We start from the raw sequence: 17,786 nt of genomic DNA, 5'->3' as shown, positions 1-17,786 counted from the left end.
AGATGAGGTGGTATTCTTTGGATCTTGGGCAGTTCCTTCTCTCCTTCATACTTTGGTCTTGCCATCACTCTGATATATTTAGTCTTCGTCTCATCTGTCCGCAAGACCCCGGGCAATTACAAACACCTGTGAAGCCATGTGTCCCAAACATTATGGTGCCCTGAAATGGGGGACTATGTATAAACACAGCTGTAATTTCTATATGGTGAAACAAAAATGTATAAAAATACCCTTTAATAAAATCTGACAATGTGCACTTTAATCACATGAGATTTTTTTCTATTACAAATCTCAAATTGTGGAGTACTGTGGCAAATAAATAAATGATGGGTCTTTGTCCCAAACATTATGGAGGGCACTGTACACCTTAATAAGATCACCCCTCAGTCTCCTACACTTCAAGGAACAAAGTGCTAGCCTGCACACTCTCTCCTTATAGTTCAAGCCTTCAACTCCTGGCACCACCCTCGTACATCTTCTCTGCACTAATATGTTTACATGGATGTAGTCATCCTGCTTCTCTCAATGTATAACTTTGCATAACTTGTATTGTTAAATAAATATTGTAGAGAATTTTCTCAACTACCAGTGGTGGAAAAATAGCAATGAAATATCGGAAGATGCAGATAAATGAAGGAAAAATAAAATTGGATTTAACTTTTAATAGAGTTGGGATTTTACACAGTACTGCTGCTGTATGCAGAATGTTCGAGTGACAGCTTTGTAAATGTTGACATGAGGAAATGCAGATGCTGGAATCTCAAGCAAAAGACAAAATGCTGGGGTTTGAAGACATCACCTGTCCATTCCCTCCACAAATGCTGCCTGGCATGCTAAGTTCCTCCAGCACTATGTGCTTTGCTTATTGAAAGTTAACTTGTTTGCTGAAGGGAACTAATTTCTAAAGTGCCAAAGATGCTTTTTGTTACTCACTTGAGGGGAAACGTTGGACTTAATATCTTGCAATTTATATTTGTGATTATTTGCAATATGTTTATTCAAGATTATCAGTTTGTTTGTGCTTTTGCAATGGTGGTCCAGTTGTCACCTACTAGAAAGCAATGCAAGAATCAGTGATACATTACAATACCCAGAATAGCTTCGGTAAAATTGCCCCTACTGTGTAGGATATTGCTAGTGTATGGGGATTGCTGGTCGGTATGGACTCTGCAGGCCGAAGCACCTGTTTCCATGCTATATCTGTAAAGTCTTTACAATAAATTAGGTATTACAGTATTGGCATTATTTGGCAAATTTGGTATGGATGAGGCTTCTTGGTCGGCATGGGCAAGTTGGGCCGAAGGGCCTGTTTCGGTGCTGTTTGACTCTGACTATATGACTCTAATATGAAGCATGTAAACCAATCACTGTTCCTGAAAAAACATGCTTTTGTCTGCTTTAGTTCATTTACTAATTACAATTTACTTGTCTCTGGTGGATAATGCTTAGAAAGGTCAATCTATTTAAACAATTAATGGACGATAATTATTGTCTGCTGCCATCACCAACTGTGTCTAGTTTTGTCAGTCAGATAAGCTTTGAACTGCACTCTTGGTTGGTCATCATTAAAAAATGGAAATAAAGCATATTAATGTTTTAAGCATGACATTTCAACAGAATTCCTGTTTACAGTTCATCCCTCCTGATGCTTCTTATAAAAGGGTTTTTTCTAAATTCTTTCACTGACCAAAGGTCATCACAGCAAAACAGTGTTAGTTTACCTGCTGTGTTTCCAGCATTTTCTGTTTTATTAATAATAGAAATAGTTCACCTAGTTTTTTTTCTTAAATTATACAATTGAACACAAATCGTTGAAGGATGATGCTAACCTACACATTCAGTCAGTCTCCATTTCTCTATAGTTCATAGTAAAACACTTTGAACAAGCATCAGTCACTTAATGATGGACGATATGAACAGGCTTGATTCATGGTCAGTATGTGATATATATTGTACAGGTACATGGTAAGCAGGTTTTGTTCGCTGGATATATTTAATGAGTGCATTCGAAATGTTCATTTTTGCAGCTCATTCATCAGTAGGAGAGTTATATTTCAGTCAGAAGACACTATGACATGAATTATCTGCACCTGAATCCTTTGAAATCTTTTAATATTTCCATAATCAGTTGTTGAAGTCAAAGCTACTTCATGCAAATGTGTTTCCCAATTTAATAATGTTTTAATCCAAAATGCCTATGTTTCACTAATGTGATCTTACTGGGGACCCATGCGATCTGAAAAACCATAATTTGAAAGGTAGACAAAAATGCTGGAGAAACTCAGGGGGTGAGGCAGCATCTATGGAGAGATAGGTGCTGTCTCACCCGCTGAGTCCTTCGCTCCATAGATGCTGCCTCACCCGCTGAGTTTCTCCAGCATTTTTGTCTACCTTCGATTTTCCAGCATCTGCAGTTCCTTCTTAAACATAATTTGAAAGATAATTGTTAATATTGTGATGGCCTAACTTGTTTCATAGAATTGTGGAATTATAACAATGTAGAAGAAGGCTGTTCGCCCCTTTGAGTCAGTGCTAGTTTTTTTTGCAAGAGCATTGCAATTGATCACATTACTCTGTCTTGCAGAGAATTGGTAGAGCTGCCACTTCACAGTAGCAGAGACCTGGGTTTAATCCTGACCTCGGGTGCTGCCTGTGGGGAGTTTGCATGTTTTCCCCATGAGCGCGTAGGTTTCATCCGGGTGCTCGGGTTTCCTCCCACGTCCCAAAGACATGTGGGCTTGTAGGTTATTTGGCCTCTGCAAATTGCTCCTAATGTGTGGGGAGTGGATGCAAAACTGGGACAACAGAACTAATGTGAACGGGTGATCAATAGTCGATGTGAAATCTTTGGGCCGAAGGACCTGTTTCCATGTTGTATCTCAATCAAAAAAGTGCAGCACAGGAACCCGACTTTCAGACTACAATATCCATGCCGAACATAATGTTGAACTAATCTCCTCTGCCTACATGTAATCCATATCTATCCATTCCCTGTCTATCCATGTGCCTATCCAAGATGCAACTATCAATTCTGTCAGTAAAAAGGCCTATGTTTCCTAAAAGTACTTAATATCCATTTTAATCAGTCTTCCTGAACTTCAATTCAAAGAGGAAAACAAAATTGAAGATAATGGAAAATAAGATGGGAACAGTAAATGTCACAGGCAAAGTAATATCTGTAGAAAGAGGTTATGAAGTTCGGGGTTATGGTTTCAGGTTAATGAATTCAATAGTGAGAAAATGTAGTGTTGCTTGTATCCATCCATCTGCGAGAGATGACGATGTGGCTTGGAAATGTTTCTGCTTGGGGAGAGGAATGTTTCATCTGTGGTCGCATTTCCTGGTGTGGCTGACCAGGCCAAGGCTTGACAGGCAGACATTCCCACAATTTCCACAGGAAAAAACTTCGAAAACTGTTGTGTGTAAATAGTTGTTGAAGCATGGAAAAAACAAATGGAGCACCGACCTGTAGGGGGTATGGCTGCCTAGCCTGCAGCTGTCTGTTTTTCATTTCTTTTTTCTTATTTTTAGTTAGTTTAGTTTAGTTTTTAAGGAGTTCTAGCTTTTTTATGTATGTGGAGGTGGGGGGGGAGGGGGAAACTAATTTTCAGGGTCCCTACCTGGTCGGAGATGCAGCTTTTCTCCGGGCTGCACTTTCGACCCGTCCTTGCGGCCTACCAGCGGGCCTGGAGCGGCATTTCCTGAGGGGACTGCCCGGAGCCTCGGCATCGGCATCGGCATCGGCGGCGGCATCGGCGGCGGCTGCGGAGCTGCGGGTCCGAGGAGCGACGGGGCCGTCCGGAGCCTCGGCATCGGCGGCATCGGCATCGGCGGCGGCGGCACCGGCATCGGCGGCGGCAGAGCTGCGGGTCTGAGGACGGCGGTGCAGCGCTGGAGCGCCATTGCGGGGCGGGCGGTGCCTTGTCGGGAGCCTGGGATCTCTCGACGAGATCGCCAGTTGAGCTCCATTCGGCGCGGCCTTGTCGGCTCCGGAAGCCACGGTCTCGAGTAGGGAGGCGGCCGTTCCAGGGTTCCCATGCCGCTGAGAGGACTCTCCCGACGCCGGAACATCATCACCCGGCGAGGACGGCCTGGAACATCGGGCCTCCGTGGAGGCAACTGTGGAGGCCTCAATAGGCCCGACTATGGGTGGACATTGGGGATGGGACTGGACTTTGTGCCTTCCCCCATAATGGGAACCATTGTGGGGGGATGTTTTTATGTTAAAGCTATTTATTATTGTTATGTTTGTATTCTTTTTTATGTGCTGCATTGGCAAAACGAATTTCACTACATCTAGGTGTATGTGACAATAAATCAACCTGTGAACCTTTGAACCTTTGAACCTTTGATAGTGCAGAGACAAGAGATCTGGGATGACAGAGGTTGATGTTGATGAGGAGAGGGTGCTGCAATCTAGTTAATGGCAGCTACTGTCTTCGAGAGATGTAATTCATGGGAGAAGAGGAGAAACAGCAGTTGCTGCAAATCTTGATTAAAAAGGAGAGTGTTGGGGAAGTCCAGCTGATTAATGGAGAGAGAAAAACTGTATCGCACCAGGAACTGGCGGAGGGAAGGTGGGTGGGGAGGTTGGGGTTGGAAAGAAAAATGGCTTGAGTTGAAAATCTGAAACAAAAACAGAAGATGCTACAAACACTGTGGGCCAGGAAGCATTCTGTGGTCCCCGCGGTCTCACCATCACTGGAGAAATTAAACACAGGTTGGGTGATGATTTTGCAACATCTATCTGTTCAGACTACAAGAATGACCCAGCGTATTCAGTAGCCAGTCTTTTTTATACTTCTTCACACTTCCACTGTGACCTCTGTCATTAGGCTCTTTCAACAAAACCTTATGTATATGTAGAAAGGAACTGCAGATGCTAGTTTAAACACAAGAAGCTGGAGAAACTGAGTGGGTCAGGCAGCATATGTAGGAATGAACTGCATATGTCGGTTTAAACCGAAGATAGACACAAAAAGCTGGAGTAACTCAGCAGGACAGGCAGCATCTTCGGAGAAAATGCCTGACCCGCAGAGTTACACTAACTAGCCTTTTGTGTCTCTCTTCGTATTTTCAACGTGTTTGTTAGGTGAAGATGAAAATTCATCTGCCAATTCTCAACCAATACATGTTATATAAAGCAAAGTTACTCAGCTTTTTTGTGTTTATCTTTGGGTCAGGCAGCATCTCTGGAGAAAAAGAATAGGTGACGTTTCGGGTCAAGAGCCTTCTTCAGATTGAGAGTTAGGGGCCTTTTGTATGTTTGAGGAACAGCCTACACCTCCTTCCATCCTGCCTATTTCAAGGATGTCAACTGTCAATTTATCCGTCTCCGCCACATCTGATCCCAAGGGGACTCCTTCTGCTCTCGGACATCTGAGATATATTCCTTATTCAGTGAACGTGTTTATCCCCCTGAAGTTGTAGATGGAGCCCTCACCAATTTCTCCACTATATCCCACAGTCCTGCTCTCTCTCCCCCTCTTCCCAGATGGAACAACGATAAAGTTCCCCTAGTCTTCACCTTTTATCTCACCAACCTCCGAATCCTACACCCTGAAAATTCCGCCACCTTCAATGTGATCCCACCACCAGTCACATCTTCCCGTCCCCACCTCTTCAAGATTCAAGAATCAAGACAGTTTATTGTCATGTGTCCCTGATAGGACAATGAAATTCTTGCTTTGCTTCAGCACAACAGAACATAGTAGGCATTGACTACAAAACACATCAGTGTGTCCATATACCATTTTATAAATATATACACACATGAATAAATAAACTGATCAAGTGCAAATAACAGATAAAGGGCTATTAATGTTTAGAGTTTTTTCCGAGCCAAGTTTAATAGCCTGATGGCTGTGGGGAAGTAGCTATTCCTGAACCTGGATGTTGCAGTCTTTAGGCTCCTGTATCTTCTACATGAAGGTAGCAGGGAGATGAGTGTGTGGCCAGGATGGTGTGGGTCCTTGATGATACTGCCAGGCTTTTTGAGGTAGCAACTCCGATAGATCCCCTCGATGGAAGGGAGGTCAGAGCCGATGATGAACTGGGCAGTGTTTACTACATTTTGTAGTCTTTTCCTTTCCAGGGCGCTCAAGTTGCCGAACCAAGCCACGATGCAACCGGTCAGCATGCTCTCTACTGTGCACCTGTAGAAGTTAGAGAGAGTCCTCCTTGACAAACCAACTCTCTGTAATCTTCTCAGGAAGTAGAGACGCTGATGTGCTTTCTTAATAATTGCATCAGTGTTTTTGGGCCAGGAAAGATCTTCAGAGATGTGCACGCCCAGGAATTTGAAGCTCTTGACCCTTTCAACCATCGACCCGTTAATATAAACGGGACTGTGGATCCCCATCCTACTCCTTCCAAAGTTCACAACTCCTTGGTTCACTCATCCCTCCCCCACCCAAACACTCCTCCACAGGTAATTCCCTCTGCAACTGCAGAAGATGACACATCTCTCCCTACATCTATTCTCTCACTTCCATCCATGGATCTCAGCATCCTTCCAGATGCTCCTCTTCAAAACTATAATTAAACCCCTCACCTCACATGTATCCATCTAGCACGTGCCACACTTTGCCTCTCTTTCCATCTTTCTCCCTCCTTCTACATCACTGACGAAGCATCCCGACCTGAAACATTGTTTGTCCATTCCCTCCACAGATGCTGCCTGACCCGTTGAGTTCTTCCAGCATTTTGTCTTTTACAGCTGGGGATTACTGAATGTTGTGAAGAATTTGATTTACATTGGCACAGAGGTCAAGGTTTATTGAACTCTGCAAAGTTCTATGAATCCCCATAATTAAACCTTATTTTCTTATTTCCATCCTTCCTATAACTCTTTTATGCCTGTAAAAGAAAACTATAGGAAGTGTCAGTAATAATTCCAAATAAAGTGTCAACTCAATTTTTCATGAATTGCTTGGTAATCTCCCAAAACAAAAGTTTTCACGCCTTCAGCATTTAGATTTAATTTTAGAAAATTCTGAATTTATTGCTCCAAGTAATTATAATTTTGTGGATTTAATGAAAGTGGGAAGAATACTTTGCAAACTTGCATCATCATTAGCGGCTGTCCAACTGCTGCCCGGGCACGGTCTTAATCTCTGGTTAAGATTAGTTTTGTTCTATTTCTTGAAGCAGCCATTCAATTTGTGTCTGTTTTCCACAGAGTTGCATACTTTGTTATTTTCTGTTGCCAGAATATCGATGTTGACATCTGCATAATAGTATGTGTCTGATTTTATTTTCGAAGCAGCATTTCCTGAAAATTGTGACTGGAACTTATTACAAATATATTGGTTAAAACCAGGAAAAGAACATCAGTCCTTTGCCACCTTTTACGTTTCACTCCATTAGTCAGCCTTTCCGCAATTTAATAATAGTAATAGCCGGACATCTTATCAATGTAGATTAGCAAACTGCACTGGAATACCTTTGCGAGCTTTTGTATTGTTATCACTTGTTCAAAAGGGCACGGTACAAAAGGGGCCATTTCTCTATTTCTGACCAATTGCAATGGTATTTCAATCCTTCATTTCATTTTGCAATGTGTGCAAAAATTGGTTAAATAAATCATGACTAACATTTCTTACAGCAAATATTGGAAAGCTTGCAAAAGCAATTATAATACAAAATATAAATTGCTGCCCTGGGAATTGATTAATGTTCTAAAAGGAAGTTTAATGGAACAAAATTAACAACTCCTCCTGTGTACCTCATCAATCATATTTTAGGATTTAAATGTTTTTAATTTCTTATTTAAGTTAAACAAATTGTAACAAAATGATACAGCGTGGAAACAGGCCCTTTGGCCCAACTTGCCCACACCAGCCAACATGTCCCAGCTACAAGAGAGAGTCAAGAGTCAAGAGAGTTTTGTCATGTGTCCCAGACAGGACAATTAAATTCTTGCTTGCTGCAGCACAACAGAATATTGTAAGCATAATACAGAACAGTTCAGTGTGTTTATATGAACTCACAGAGGAAGTAGATGAAACTAATGCAGTAATGCCATTTAAAGGACAATTGGGCAGATACAAGGATAGGAAAGTTTTTGAGAGATATGGAACAAACACAGGCAAATAGGGCTACATTCGATGGGCATCTTGGATGATTTGGGATGAAAGGCCTGTTTCCATGATGTATAATTTTAATTAATGCATGACTGAATACCCCATTCAATAAACACATTTTGAGTATGGGTATTGCTATAAAATGTACTTTTACAGGTCAGGTATTTATTCCACATTTGTTTATTTTCAGGCCATTGAATTTTAAGATGCCTCACGAATGTAATGTAAGCAGCCAGATGCGAAAAATGTAGAGATTCATAGCATATCACGCTTTCTGGAATTTTTTAGTCCAATGCCTTTGTGCCCTTAGCAAGATTTCACAAACCTATTACCAGCCAATATCATCAGAACATCAAATAAGCAGGGATGTGTTCATGCAAAATGTACGTGGCTGGTAAACTGTTAAACTAACTTTCTTGTTGAAGTTATTTAGAGATGGTATTTTATAAAGCAACCTCTCAAAGGGTGCGTAATGAATATTGGCATGGAAAATACATTAAATGTAGGGGTTGTTAATTAAGCAGAATTTTATTTCGCCTATGGCCATATTTGATACTTTAGGGCCATTGATTCATTTTGAAATGATACGTTTATTGGATTGCCTTGTAGTTTGTGTAAATGCTTGATGTAATGAGGAATAATGTGCTTGTATTATAACCTATGTTGGTTGAGAAGTGCCAGATGAATTTTCCTCTTCACCTAACAATGGCTAGAAAAACACTGCAGGTCAGGCATTTTCGCCAGAGATGCTGCCTGACCCACTGAGTTAATCTACCCTTTTGTGTCTATCTTCGGTGTAAACTGGCATCTGCAGTTCCTTCCTAGACACATTGAACAAGTGGTCTGATTCAAGTTAATGCGATCTCTAAGATAGCTCAACTTTACATAACTACTCAAATTACATCGATACTTATTCAAATAAAATCAATGATAAGAAGGTACTTGGAACTGCAATCGGAGGATTCCACAAATGCACCAGATGGATTTCCAGTGGATTGAATATAGGAAGTGTATCATTGCTATTTATGAGAAGGATGGAAACATCTTTGAATCTATTATTAAGGATAAGGCAGAGCAATCATGATAGAGAACTTGTATTCCAATAAATCTAAGAGAATCCATTGAGGATTCTTTAACTAACACTGAACAAGTGAGGGTTGTGGAGAGGCGGTATATCTGTGAAATATAATTATTTCAAAAGGTATTTGAGTCACCACATGAAAGGTCAATTTATAATGGGATTGGGCCTTCCCGAGCCCCCATTCGCTGATGGAATTTCAGTCTCAGTCACAGAGGCCGACATCAGGAAATCCTTCAGAGGGGTGAACCCTCGAAAAGTGCCTGGACCTGATGGTATACCTGGTCATGTTCCAAAAAACCTGTGCGGACCAACTGGCTGGAGTTTTTACTGACATTTTCAACCTCTCACTTCTGAGATCTGAGGTTCCCACCTGCTTCAAAAGGGCATCAATTATTCCAGTGCCCAAGAAAAGTAAGGTGACGTGCCTCAATGACTATCAACCTGTGGCACTAACGCCGGTGGTGATGAAGTGCTTTGAGAGGTTGATCATGGCGCAAATCAACTCCTACCTCGACAAAAACCTGGACCCACTGCAGTTCGCTTACCGCCACAACAGATCAATGGTGGATGCGATCTCGTTGGTCCTCCAGACTGTTATTCATTGATTACAGCTCAAAAAAGCTGGCAGCATTATTAAGGACCCACACCATCCTGGCCACACACTCATCTCCCTGCTACCTTCAGGTAGAAGGTACAGGAGCCTGAAGACTGAAACGACCAGGTTCAGGAGTAGCTGCTTCCCCACAGCCATCAGGCTATTAAACCTGGCTCGGCCAAAACTCTGAACATTAATATCCCATTATCTGTTATTTGCACTTTATCAGTTTATTTATTCATGTGTGTATATACTTATATAATGGTATATGGACACACTGATCTGTTTTGTAGTCAATGCCTACTATGTTCTGTTGTGCTGAAGCAAAGCAAGAATTTCATTGTCCTATCAGGGACATGACAATAAACTCACTTGAACACTTGATAACAATTTAGTGTGGATAACAATAAATGGTTCATTTTCACATAAATAGGTTGTTACTTCTGAGACATCAAACATGATGACACAGAGAAAGTGACCAGTTTATTGTTTTCAGCTTTGTCGATATACAAAGCTGACCGTAAAATTAAGTTTTAAAGAGTATGCCAGCAGCGAGGGAAAAAGATAAATTGGTTGAACAAATAGGAAAGAAGATGGCAGATAGAGCATATTGTGGGATTATCTGGTCAATCATTCCTGATAGAAAAGAATGAATAGAGTATTGTGCAGATCAGGTGATCAGAATGATTTAGTTATCTATTCAGACATAAATTAAATTATCCTGTCAGAAGTATAAGTAATTAAGTAGGGTAAATGCATATTGGCCTTTATTGGAATAAGGGAATAGTTTAATTTAGAGATACAGCACAGAAACAGGCCTTTTGGCCCACCGAGTCTGCACCATCCAGCGACCCCCACACTTTAACATTACCCTACACACACACTAGGACCAATTTTACATTTATACCAAGCCATTATACCAAACCTGTACATCTTTAGAGTGTGGGAGGAAACCGGAGATCTCTGAGAAAACCCACCAGGTCACAGGGAGAACGTACAAACTCCATACAGACAACACCTGTCGTCAGGATCGAACCCGGGTCTCTGGCGCTGTAAGACAGTAGCTCTATCCCTATGCCACCGTGCCACCCACAATAGTTTCAGGTTAGTGATCAGTTCAAGATTGGATAAATATTGCTTCAGTCAGAGGTTTGTGACATACTAAAACTCTGTATTGCAAAAGCTTTAATCATTCTTGCTGAACTAGAATTAATAAAGAATCAGTAATTTGGGGACTGGAGTAACCATGGTTTTGATTAAATATTGAAGTGTGGCTTTAGGGGGTCATATGGCCAACATCTGCTCCAATGTAGCCTCAGAATTAAACGATGTTCCTTAAGGATGGAGATGAGGAGGAATTTCTTTAGTCAGAGGGTGGTAAATCTATGGAATTCTTTGCCACAGAAGGCTGTGAAAGCCAAGTCAATGGATATTTTTAAGGCAGAGATAGATAGATTTTTGATTAGTACGGGCATTATGGGGAGAAGGCATGAGACGGGTTAGGAGGGAGAGATAGATCAACCATGATTAAATGGTGGAGTAGACATGATGGGCCAAATGGCCTAATTCTGCTCCTATCACTCCTGAACCTTATGTTCACCAAAATAGTTGAGTAAAAAATTAGAGAAATATTGAGGTCCCCAGAGGAGTGTTTATAGCAGTCCCACTATTTCAGATTCAGATTCAGATTCAGATTCAATTTTAATTGTCATTGTCAGTGTACAATATTTCTCATTGATGCAAATAATCTAGCCATACAAATATGATGCCAAGGGGCTAAATCATACAATGATACCGAATTAAAGTGAGTTTAATCAAAAATGCATTTCCAAAATTACACCGAGTCAGAAGAAATTAATGTGTAGGCAAATCAATGACAGGTTATACTGTAGCTGCTATGAATTGTAAGGCGCTATACTTGAAGGAGTAGCACTAAAATTGTTGAGAAATTGGAAAAATATGTGAATTTTAGCGACTCCATGCAAAACCTATGCAGCCAAGGTAAAGTAGAAATTAACATCAATATACTGTGTGAACTAATATTGATGTGTTTATTACACAGGTTAGAGAAACTGATAAACAAGCTGTAAAGTGCACCAGTTAGAGGACACTTTGTACATTCCTCAATGGCAAAAGAACAGAGTTGACAGTGTCATGCTAAAGATTCTAGAAAGCACAGTGGGACTACTTCTCCACTGCTGGTTGAATTGAGTAAAGTTTGGAAATTTTTATCTTGGTCCGGAACAGATGCATTTAACTGATTTTTATCGAAGGATCAAAATATTTCAGCAATGAAAAACAAAAATGTTCACACAGGTAAAAGTGGATTTTGGTGTAAAAATATTCCTTCAGACAAAACCGATCAATACGGACTCCAGCTGGGACAGCGAAAATAAATCCCGTTAATTATTTGGAGGAAGGATAGATGTATCATTTGGGGAAGGGGATGGGCTGGCACCTCTAGACCATCTACAATAATCTTGTTTCATTGGAAAGCTTCCTATCTTCATTTCCAACTTCTTTGCCTTTGAAACCTAATTTAATACCACTTCTTCAATACAAGAGGATATAACTGTTAATGACCAGCCAAAATAATTCATTCAATCCGGTGATCCTGCTTTTATCATTTTGTCCTTCACCAGATCAAAGACATTTTGAAAGCTTTGCATTTAACTTCGCTTGGCAATGACTTTGTCTGCTATTTTACGATTTCAGGTACTGTCTACATTCTGATGAGCAAACACTTATGTCCATAATTCTTAATCATCTCTATATGCTGACCTTTCGTGACATAGTCTGGAAAAAACAGTGTGAAGAACTATGTGCACACTGACAATTGGCCTGACATAATTTCTCCATCAGCTTTTATTTATCACGGAAATGCCGGTCAAATGTCCACAGCTGTCTGAGCATGAATTGCCCCCAAGCTAATTTTGGAAGGCCAAAGCCATTGTCTGTGTTCTTCGGTTCCAGCCTATGATTGCATTCTTTTTGTTCTCTGTCTAAAATTGAATCAAACTTTCAAGAAAGTTGTGAATCTAAAAATAAAACTACAGTTGCTAGAAATTTGAAGTAAAAACAAGCAACAGATTTATGGAGAGAGAAACAGATTTAATGTTTCAAGTCAATGTCCTTCTTCTCGACTGGAATAATTAAAAACAAATGTTCCACGTTGCAGCCATGAAGGAGACAAACATTTACAATAGAGTCAAAATAATTTTAGATCGCTTAAATTAAATTTACCATTCAAAGATTTGTAGTTAGGAACTGCAGATGTTGGTTTAAACCGAAGATAGACACAAACGCTGGAGTAACTCAAGGTGTCAAAGCATCTCCGGAGAAAAGGAATAAGTGGCGTTTCATAAGGTCATAAGGAATAGGAGTAGAATTAGGCCATTCAGCCCATCAAGTCTACTCCGCTATTCAATCATGGCTGATCTATCTCCCTCCTAACCCCATTCTCCTGCCTTCTCCCAATAACCTCTGATACCTTTACTAATTAAGAATCTATCTATCTCTACCTTAAAAATATCCACTGACTTGGTCTCCACAAACTTCAGTGGCAAATAATTTCATAGATTCACCACCCTCTAAATACATTTCTCCTCATCTCCTTCCTAAAAGAACTTACTTTAATTCTGAGGCTATGACCTCTAGTCCTAGACTCTCCCACTTGTCGAGACCTTTCTTCAGGATGAGAGTCAGTGGAAGGGGATTGAGAGATATAGACGGTCACCTAGAGAGATATAGACCTAATGAATGAAAGATATCAAAAAAGTAACAATGATAAAGGAAACAGGCCATTGTTAGCTGTGGCCAGGTGGCCAGGTGAGAATCAGTTACAGACAATCTCAACAGGACGAATTTGATAATAGTACAACTTCAAACATGTTGTTTTGTTAATGACTACTGCTGTAAATTTAAATATACATTAGTTTAGTTTTGTTTTAATTTAGAGATATAGCGTTGAATCGGGCCCTTTTGCCCACCGAGTCTGCACTGACCAGCGATCTGACACATATTATAGCAATGTTACAAAATTTTGAGATTTTAAAAATCAAGTCTGTAATTTAACCCATCAGATAAAGCATAAAAAGAAGTTTAATTTGACACCTAATTCACTTTCATATCTTCAGTATTAAAAAAGTTATGGCTATTTTCATACTCGGAAACTAGCATCTTGTTTCCTATTGCATTTCCATTGACTTAACACAAAAGCTGTGATCAAGGACAGTCAAAAGCCCATAACTTTCTTAAAAATTAAGAGAACTGAATGACATTTTCAGTTATTATAGATTCAAGCATTCTGAAACAAATATGAAACAATCTTACTTGGATGACCTGAAATTAAAGCATATAATTAGTTAGTTACCCAATTGTAGCTAATTACAAAATTCAATTACTAGATCTAAACATCTATCAATTTCTTAAGAAAAGATTAACATTTTTAAAAAGCCTAAGTGTCCAGATAACATTCACACAAGAATTCACAATATAACATGATTATTAAATCTCATTATCATAAATTTATAGGCCAAATGGAAGGAATTTAGTGTTTAATTCCTGTAAATTAATGGGCATTTAAATAAACTTGCGAGTGGGATTTTGTGGAACGCACTGGTTTGGAACGTTGCGGTTGCAGTGAATTTAAACCTCATATTGGCAGGAAAAATACTGCCGGTTCGTATATTTTCATAATGACATTTTCGCAACGTGAAATTTTGATTAAAGGCATCCTAAGAAGCAAGTTTATATGAAAAAAACCCCGCATACCTTGCCTTGTCCCCTACGTGAGATCCGTCCCTTTGTCGGCGTTGACGGCATTGAAGATGATTTTAATTTTACTCCAACAATTAAATTATCCAGCGCTAATTTTAATAAACTTAATAAAACGGCAGTCGAAGCGATTTTTCTTTAGCAACTAAACAGCCTGACAGAGATTGATTTGAATAGGCTGCAGAAAAATCGCATTTTAAACCCGACCCCCTCTCAAAGGCGCCAAAATTGCGCACACGGGCAGTGGCAGAACTCCAGCGCCGCTGAAGTTAAGTTTTGTAACATACCTACATATTAGGGAAATTTACATTTATACCAAGCCAATTAACCAACAAACATGTATGTCTTTTGAGTGTGGGGGGAAACTGAAGATCTCAGAGAATTCCCATGCGGTCATGGGGAGAACTTACAAACTCCGTACAGTCAGCACCTGTAGTCAGGATTGAACCCGGGTTTCTGGCTCTGTAAGCGCTGTAAGGCAGCAAATCTACCGCTGCGCCACCATGCCGCCCACTTAAAACAGCTATTTATTGTCTAATGAGCTTTTAAAATTTGAATTCTTTGCACATTTCCAATGCCCACTGGCGAATGGTGTTGTTGAAACACACATTGCTTTTTGTGCTGTGAAGCACTGAGTAAACTGATTTGATTGGTAAAATAAATACTTATGATGGTAATTAAATCAGCTCCCGATACACTTGAATGACACCAGTATGTCATGATGCAAACTCATTCAAACCACACTTCACAATTATAGAGGGGGAAGTTATCCTGTAGGTACCCTGTCATGAAACTAATGTCTTGACGCACAGAAGTCAAGTATTTGTTTAATTATAACATTGCACTACTCTTTTTTCAATTTAGCTCATTATTAGGCTGGATTGAATGGAATCCCAAGGGCAGTATCTCCAGCAAATTATTTGGTCTTCAGCCCCTTCATTAGCAATTCTCAGCAGTCCAAATGTAAATTCACTGACAACCATGCTGTTGCAAGGATGTTTTTGCAAACTTGAAAAAATCTAACAAAGTTTTGACACCCAGGGAAATATTATCATCAAATCTGCTTCATTATAGTTGTCTGGATAATGCAGAAACAGACTTAATTTTCATTTTTCATATTGACAATGAATGCTTGTAATAATTGGCAAAGCTTAATGTTGTTTGGCTACAGAGTAACATGGAAATGATAATATAACAGTTTGGTTGCTTCATTAATCTTTAAACATCAAGGTATTTTAGAATAATTTAGCAGATTATTAAAGGAATCTTTAACAAAATGCACTGGCATCGCTCCACAATGAAAATAAATGAATGAATGAATGAATATTCTATTTTCACATGTGACAAGTCACAGTGAAATTATTTGCTTGCATACCCAAGGTCATCTCCTAGAGGGCGCCGGCAGAGTTACAAAGTATCCCACATCAGGTCCACCTTTGTTCTCCCCCCCCCCCCCCCCCCCCCCCACCCCTCATGGTGGTCTCCACCATGCCAGGTCCTCCTTTGTTCCTCCCCCTGGAAATGGCATCCTCACTCCCACGTGGTCTGTCCTCATGCATTGGTCAGCACCCTCATTGACCGAAATGTTGATCTGTGTATAGTCTTTTTTAATTTCCTAATGATTCTGTTTTTGATAAAATGTACATTGCTTTAAAAAAAAAAAACTGCAGCTGAAAGAACAGCCCATTGAAGGGGATTCTGAGAATCTTGATTTCTTTGCATTTGAAAAGGCAAGAACTGATTCGGGATAGTCAACAAGGCTTTGAATGTGGGAAATCATGTCTCACGACTTTGAGCTTTTGAAGGGGTTACCGACAGGGTTAATGAGAGCAGTGTGGCAAATATTGGCCACATGGTCTATTTAGCAAGGCCTTTAACAACATTCCGCATGGTAGGTTGGCCCAGAACCACGTGCGATGGCAAACAGTAGTAGATAGGACAGTTCGGTACTTTTGTAACTTTGTCGGCAGCGACACGTGGTGAGACTTGTGCACTGCGTAGGTTGCATGCAAAAGGAAATGGCAGATGAAATTTAATACAGGCAAGCGTGAAGTGATTTCATTTTGGGACGTTAAACGAGGGCAGGATATGCACAGTAATTGGTGGAGCCCTGGGAGTGTTGTTGAACTGAGTACAGGGGTGCAAGCATGTCATTTTCTGAAAGTGATAACATAAGCAGACGGGGTGGTGAAGAAGATATGGCATGCTTGCCTTTATTGACCGGGTTATTGAGTACAAGAGTTGGCATGTTACACTACCATTGTACAAAATGTTGATTAGGCCACACTGGGAGTATTGTGTGCAGGTCTGATCAATGCACTATAGGAATGATGTGATTGAGTTGCAGATGGTGCAGAAAAGATCCATAAGAATGTTACTGGGACCAGAAGGCTTGAGATGTACGATAAGAAGCACATCGTAGAAGGGTTATGAAACAACATTTGGGTTGTTAAATGGATTAGTCTAGAGAAACGCAGGCCCAGGCATGAGAAATTGCCACTAAGCAGAAAACTGGAGGATTGTAGTCCAAAGGCAATTTTGTGTCAGGCAGGAGTTGCGAGCTTGAGGTGATGAGGCTGTATAATTGAAGCGTTAACAAACAGATGAAATTATAGTTTGCACTAGGACCAAAGGTTACATAATAAATGCTTTGACTAAACTGGTGGCTTTAAGTTGATGCTTTTTGAAATGTTGTTTATTAGTCTGTTTCCCAGAGCAGAAAATGTCTACTTCCAAGCATAAAAGTTAGTAAAAAACCAAGAAATGGAAGACCTATTTCTATAAGAACAAACTCTTCAAAAGTGCAGCTATTGGGTATTGGTGGTGTGTACAAGCACCCTGTGTGTACAGCCCAGCACCCGAATGACTGCCAGCCCAATGGCTCATGTATATTGGGTCAGAAGTGGGAACAATGCATGGGTGTGTGTGTGTGTGTTCGTGTTGCCTAGGGCAATCCTTCAAACACTAACAGTGGGGGACTGTTCAAGGATCCTTCCCTGGTGAGGAGAACCACCAGCTACCCAAAAATCAGAATAAGGCTTCTGATAACTTTTTTAATTAAAAAGAAATTCCCAAGCCAAGCTAGAGGTGCTCTGTATTGACAGCAGCAGATCCAGAATATCTAGAATTTGCACATTGACTTGCTACTCTTGCTGACCAAGTTACCTACGTGCCTCGGCCCAGGATCAGACCTGCACCAGAGTGAGCCCAAGTAGATTTTCACATCTCATTTGATGTATTCTTGGAAGAT

General features: G+C 40.3%; 1 protein-coding gene across 1 annotated transcript in view; it reads left to right on the top strand.

Annotated features, from left to right (window-relative positions):
- kcnq3 (potassium voltage-gated channel subfamily Q member 3) overlaps positions 1 to 17,786 on the top strand; it is a 333,849-nt gene that overhangs the window by 154,913 nt on the left and 161,150 nt on the right. The window lies entirely within an intron of this gene.

Source organism: Amblyraja radiata, chromosome 4 (assembly GCF_010909765.2).
Source record: "Amblyraja radiata isolate CabotCenter1 chromosome 4, sAmbRad1.1.pri, whole genome shotgun sequence".
Classification (NCBI taxonomy): Eukaryota; Metazoa; Chordata; class Chondrichthyes; order Rajiformes; family Rajidae; genus Amblyraja; species Amblyraja radiata.
The sequence above is the reverse complement of the archived record's forward strand: the minus strand, read 5'-3'. Positions and strand labels throughout refer to the sequence as shown.